Source organism: Asparagus officinalis, chromosome 5 (assembly GCF_001876935.1).
Source record: "Asparagus officinalis chromosome 5, Aspof.V1, whole genome shotgun sequence".
NCBI lineage: Eukaryota > Viridiplantae > Streptophyta > Magnoliopsida > Asparagales > Asparagaceae > Asparagus > Asparagus officinalis.
This window is the reverse complement of record NC_033798.1, coordinates 26,100,270-26,106,397: the sequence shown is the minus strand read 5'-3', so window position 1 is coordinate 26,106,397 and position 6,128 is coordinate 26,100,270. Positions and strand designations below refer to the sequence as shown.

Sequence of the window (6,128 nt, the reverse complement as noted above, 5' to 3'; positions counted from 1 at the left end):
GAACAAGCACAATCCTGCTCAAGATACTTCCCAAATTAGAATAAAAAGCAAATAGCAATATGATTCAGGAAAGATAAACAACATGTTAGCACTAATGTAAAAAAAATTAAGAGTAAGATTGAATTTGTGTCCAAGGTAAATAAACTAAGGAAAGGAATACCTGCAATGACTTAGATAAAATAAGCATTTGGAAAAGCAAATAGCAATGATGGGTGAAGTTGTTAGGTCTAAGAGGTAGTGCAAGATGCCTGAACATAGCAGTAGATTCTTAAACATGAAAAGTGTCCAGGATAAGGTTGAGTAACTAATTCTAAATATCACTGAGAACTACATATTATGGAGCAATTATCATTACATCAACAATATACTAGTGTAACATACTCAAAATACAACAGAATAAATTGGAATATTTTGCTTACCCAACATTCCCCAAGATATTTCCAGAGCAGCAAACTCAGTAGGCCTTCAAGAAAAACTAAAAAGAAGAAAGAAGTAAGCAGGCCGCTAAGCATCACAACACAGAATTTTCCTGCACACAATGGGACTTAAGTAATAAAATTCACAACAATATGCATACAGATATGCAAATATTGCAAACTAAGAGCTATAAAGGATGTAATAGCCTCTGACAGTTGTCCATAACAATATGCTTATTACAGACATGTAAATATCACAAACATTTTCCAAGTAGCAAGTAAGCATTTTCCAAGTAGCAATTTAATCAGCAGACACAAGAAACATCATCAAGGTCATGGCATCATTCTAATGATAAAAAAAAGCACTTAACCCTTCTACAAGACTAATAACTCAGTGATTACTCACTTAAATGATTTAATCTTCATCTTCATTCAAACCCCCTCGGAAATCAACCAACGGATGCATCATTAGACAGTACTATAACAATCTGCACCAACATGTGTAACCTGCACCAAAGATAAAAACAACAAATTAAATATGGGTAAATAGCTCAAGTATATGCAAGAGATGTAGACATATAACAACAAGCAATGCAAATAGCATACAACTCTTAAGTTTTTTTAATATCTAATAAATAAATTCAGTTGTATCAGTGTTACAAGTCACAGGCCCTCACAACATAATGAAAAAACAAGCTCTAGTTTTAGTTCTGCGCTGACTTTAGCGTAAATAAGTAGTTACTGACTAACCTCATTTCTTGCCATGTCATGAATCTCAAAAAAGAGTCTTGAGCAACTTAATCCCAAGTTCTTCAATACCCATCAGTTCTTCAGCTCCATCACTGACTTTACCAGTCTCCTCATTCGCTGACTCTAGCAAGATAAAGCAGAACTGGACAATGCTAGGTACTACATGCTCTCTACCACAGTTGCTCTCATTAATCTGACGCATAACCAGGTACACACCATATTTCAATTAGTTAAATCTTCATTTAGCATATTAAAGGGACAGGCGGAAAACCTTAAAGAAAACATACAGCTTTAATGAAAGCCTTCTCCACATATTTGGCTGTTTCAAGACATTCTTCCTTCACTTTATCCGGCAACCATTTGCAATCCCTAAAAAGTTCAGAATTATGTTAAGCAATATACATTATTAATTGATGCAGTTTTTAGCATTCATTGTCATTGCCATCACGCAGCTATATTGTTTTGGCCAATTTCCTTCTGTTTTATGGCTTATCTATAGTCATTGGCAATTCACATCTTGTTGAGCATAACAAGAGTTTCTACCAGTTGGGATCAGAACTCTATTGCTTAAATAAAAATTGCTTCACACTATATAATTTAACTACTTAACAACCAGAAGAAACTATGCATCCGTGGAAGGAAAAAAAATTGCCATTATGCGGTTACCTTGTATCGTCTAATGTCCTAGTGTTTTTATGGTTCGTTATGGTCATTCATGATGAAATCAAAGAAGAGTTTCTATACTACATTAAGTCAGGGCGGAATCAATAAGTGTGAACGTTCAGCAAAAATCGTTTCAAACTACAGAACTCAGCAGCTTTTAAGCTTGAAAACATCACACTCACCTTGAAACTCTATAATCCTTCTGCGAACCAACAACCGCCGCCTTCAAAACCCCAATCGCATTCTCCCCAAACCTCCTAACCCTCACAATGGAAAGAACCACAGCAACCACAAAATGATTAATCACCTGAAAATCCGACTTCACAATCCCAATCACCTCGTTCCCCAGCGACAAATCCTGCTTCACCGCGAAGTTCACATGCATCAGCACCGTCCCCTCCACCTCCCTCACAATCCTCCCCTGCCCCTTCAACCCCTCGAAAAACCCTAAAATCCCCTTCACAATCTCCCTCCTGCTCACCCCCTTCGACGCCAAAACCAGCAACTGGTACACCAACGCAGGCAAATCCTGGATCTCAACCTTTCCCATCCCATCAAACACTTTGTCAACCAATTCCAAAACCCTAGCCCTGGGAACCCCATGGAAGTCCTTAATCAACGTCACGATCTTCAAAGGGATCGCCCTCGACCAGTCGATCGATCGAATCTCATCGATTACGAGATCGGTCGTGCTTTGGTTTACAAGGTGGGGGAGGAGGTCGAGGGATTTGGCGTCGAGATCTGAGAGGATCGAGTCGAGGATCGGAGGGAAGTCGGATTTGGGGAGGGATTTGAGGTGGGGTGAGAATAGGAGGCGGATTTTGGTATAAAATTTTCCATTTTGCGGGGGAAAGGAGGGCGGTTAATTTTTTGACGGGCTAATTTTTTTTTTAAATGGCCAGTTATTCCAGACGGAAATTTCCGTCTAGAATGAGTATCCTAGACGGAAATTTCCGTCTAGAATAACTGGTTATTTAAAAAAATAAAAAATAAAAAAAATCCGTCTAGAATACTATTCTAGACGGAATATTTAGTCTAGAATGCTTTATTCTAGACGGAATATTCTAGATGGAAAATTTCCGTCTAGTTTAATACATTCTAGACGGAAAAAATTCCGTCTAGAATATTCCGTCTAGAATATTCCGTCTAGAATACGTGATTTTCTACTAGTGATATTTTCTTTAGTTGGATATGTACTTTGTATACATTAAGAGGCTCATGCACTCAGAAAACAAAAGATATGGCCAACATAGGCAAATCAAGTTCTTACTATAAGCCAATCACTAAACCCAATATCAGAACTTCAACCCTAAAAAACTAAAAAGCTGATGCCTAAAGTTCAGAAATTGGTTCAATCCCTGAATCCCTGGAAAAATCGATGGATAAACCCCAACTTAGGGCAATAAAAGAGGGGAAACCTTAAAAAATTCAATTTCCCATAATATAACATCAAATAAGAATTAAAAGTACCTTAAACTAATTGAAATCACAAGAACTAGCAGCCTTGAGACCGCCTTGAGATCGCAAGAACTAGCTAGGGTTCGACGACGGAGCGGGCGACGGAGTAGGCGACCTCGAGAACGGCGACGGAGCGGGCGATCGACCTCGAGAACGGCGACGGTGGAGCGGGCGATCAAGCTCAAGAACGTGTGAGGATCCAAATCCTCTGTTGAATCTGGTGTTGTTGTTTCTGGCCATGATGAGCCTGAAACAAGGTTGAGAAGAATTTGCAAGAGAGAGTTGAGAGAGAATTGAGGGAGAAGGAGAACAGAGAGAACTGAGATTGAGTTTGGGAAGAAGAGAACAATTCTAATTTCATTCATATCCTTATTCAGTGTTACAGCTTCTCATTTATACACCTCTCATCAAAACACAGAGAAAACAGAAACGTGCACTAAAACGTGCACACACTGTAACAACTCCAACAGAAACAGTTAATTCTGTTCCTAACTCTCAGCATTTATTACAATCTAAAGCATTGTGTAACAGCTCTAGGTCTTATGCATCACTTCAAACTCTTGTTTCCATGTTCTCCAGCTTCAACCTTCTCATTGCACTTAACAGGTTCCAGCTGCTCATTGCACTTGATAGGTTCCAGCTGCACTTGACAGGTTCCAACTTGATCACCTCCCGTACAGGCTTCCTTCAAGGCTTCCTTCCTCCAAGCTTGTACAAACAGAAATGATAGTGGACAGAACTAACACACTGTAGGATTGAACTAACACTTCGAGCTCCAGCGCAATTGACAGGTTCAACTTCTCAGGCTTGTTCTCCAGATTGATCTCCCGTCCCTGACAATTTCTTCCCTTAATTTGGACCTTGTCTCAAGGTCCATTATAGGAAACCTCCTATAGCAATCAGAGCAGCTGAGACAGAAGGAATTGAGGCCCCATTGAAGATTTAGGCGTCTCCTCACTGATGTTGAGCTTGTGAAGGCAAAGATTAGGCAGTCTGGGCGACAACGAGAAAGATGAGAAGCCATATGACCAGTCTTTGTGTAAACAAAGAGAGCACCCACCCCCAAATTGTTCGCCATTTTTGCAACTGAATTGCAAATCTCTTCTGAGATTTTATTTGTGAAAGATGATGCCACATTCGGGAGCTTCATAGCTTCACGACGCTTCTCTTCTCTCCACCATCATTCAATCCTTAGGCTCACACCTCTTAGAACAGTTAAAACTTTTTTTGGGTATTGGCCCACGACAGACTCACCAGAAAGCATCAACGCTTCAGCCCTTTGTCTTACAGCTTCAGAAACTTCAGCAACTTCAGCTCGTGTAGGTGTAGGATACTCAGTCATAGACTCCAGGAGTTGAGAGACAACAATGACTGGCTTATTCAGCTGCCTACACATTTTAACAATGACTGGTAATGCAGTTACCTGCGCATTGATGTAGTCTTCACTTTTATCAGCAAAAATATGACGAGCCATGGTGCAACTACGAAGTCTATGATCACGTATGCATTGTTTGTCGCTTTCCGAAAACCAAATAGCTGGCAATGCTGCTAGAGGGAATGGAACACCAGCACGACTGCTGTCCATAAAGGAATGCAGGAAACTAGACAAAACTCTTTGTGGTGGTCAATCAAATGTTGATTGAATACGAGAATTGGTTCCAGTGACGTAGATTTGTTCAAATTCTTTTGTCACCTTTATTTTCTTTTTCTGTTTTCCCCTTTTTTTAACCTTACTAGAGACCCATTGTTTCCCAATCTCCACCTATTTATTCTTGACTGCTTGGGACGAACCAATCTTGAAAATTTGACCACCAATTTTTTCTTTGAGCTCGGCCCTCGAGATCCCCTCAGGAGGCACCGCTGAAAAAACCTGAGCCTCCGGCGATCTGTTCAAATCATACAACTCCATCTTCTTAGTCTTCTTCTTCTTGTTTGAGATTGGCCGTGGCGATTTCTTGAACTTTGGCTTTCTCTTTCTTGAGATTGACCATGGCGGTTTCTTCTTCTTCTCAAGATTATTCTTCTCTTTCTCCCTTTTCACACCAAAATGTCCAATACCACATTTTCTTATATTTTAAAATTCACAAGCACTATCTTTTCTCTCCTTCTCTTTTCAAAATTATCCTTTTCCTTCTACATTTCTTTCCCAAGATTTTCAACAGCACAATCTCTCGTCTTACTTGATCTCAGATTGATGAGTTTCAACATCATCATCTTCCAAATTATCATCTGATTCATCGCCATTTTTGCCCTCCCAGGACCCTTGCTTCTCCCCAGGCCAATGAAGGGCTAGACCACCTTGGAAAGCTGACTTGAAAGTCCCAGCTGAGTTGTATTGGAACTAGGCAGCTAGCAACAACTCCATATCCAGCAGAAGGCAAGGTAGCCGAAAGTAGATGCAGGATGAGAATAGTGTGACTGAATAATAGCAGGATCATTGTGAATGAAAGTAGTGTTGAATAGGTCGGAGGTGGATGACTTAACCTGTAGATCCTTGATATCACTTCTCCGAAACAAAATATACTCATAGATTTATCACTGCAAGGGGTCTGCGCACCATCCTTCTTGAAAATCTTCAATTTTCCAAGCGCCCATCCTCTTTTCCCTCTTTTCTTTTCACATTATTCTTCTCTTTGACCAATTCCAACCACCAAATTTTCAATACCCACATTCTCTTTATTCGACCCATTTTAATATGACAAAGGAAGGGGTGATAACCTCTCGAACGCTTGAAATCCCTGTAGGTTCTTGATGGGTCTACAACGGCTCTTTCGTCGAACCACTCTCTGTTGCGCGTTTTCTTGGAAGAAGAAGTCTGAGTTGAACGAGACTCCGCGAAGA

At 40.1% G+C, this 6,128-nt stretch overlaps 1 long non-coding RNA gene and 1 pseudogene across 1 annotated transcript; both read right to left on the bottom strand.

Moving 5' to 3' along the window:
* LOC109841426 lies at nucleotides 1,253-2,093 on the bottom strand. Its single transcript, XR_002247272.1, has 3 exons — nucleotides 2,012-2,093; nucleotides 1,454-1,535; nucleotides 1,253-1,359 (listed from the first exon to the last, which is right to left on the bottom strand). It is a non-coding gene; the product is annotated as an uncharacterized LOC109841426 (long non-coding RNA).
* On the bottom strand, nucleotides 3,835-4,872 carry LOC109841639 (annotated as a pseudogene).